A 421-nucleotide genomic window follows, 5' to 3' on the forward strand; every position below is an offset into this window, starting at 1 on the left:
AAGATGTTGAGATAGATGAGTAGTCATATGCGATTAGATAGAATAAGGAACGAAGATAAAAGAGAGAGTTGGAGTATCACCTATTAGGAAAAGATGGTAGAATTGTGTCTTAGGTGGTTTGGATATGTGAGAAAAAAACTGACAGAATACCCAGTTAGGAGGGTGGATGAGATAGAAGATGGATAAGGGGTGAAAGGTTGGTAGAGAAAAACTTAGGAAAAACATTCATGAGGTGGTCAAACGAGATCTACATTGTAAACTGTCTCTCTATAGATATGATATATGATAGAGCTCAATAATGTTGTTTAATTCATGTAATCGACTCTATCTAATAGAACAATATTTTATTATTGTTGTTGTATTTAGTTTTAATTTTATTCTTAATATTTTAATATATTTTAACAATTTTGAATTGACATAT

The sequence above is a fragment of the Arachis ipaensis genome, chromosome B03, assembly GCF_000816755.2.
Source record: "Arachis ipaensis cultivar K30076 chromosome B03, Araip1.1, whole genome shotgun sequence".
In the NCBI taxonomy this organism is placed as follows: Eukaryota; Viridiplantae; Streptophyta; class Magnoliopsida; order Fabales; family Fabaceae; genus Arachis; species Arachis ipaensis.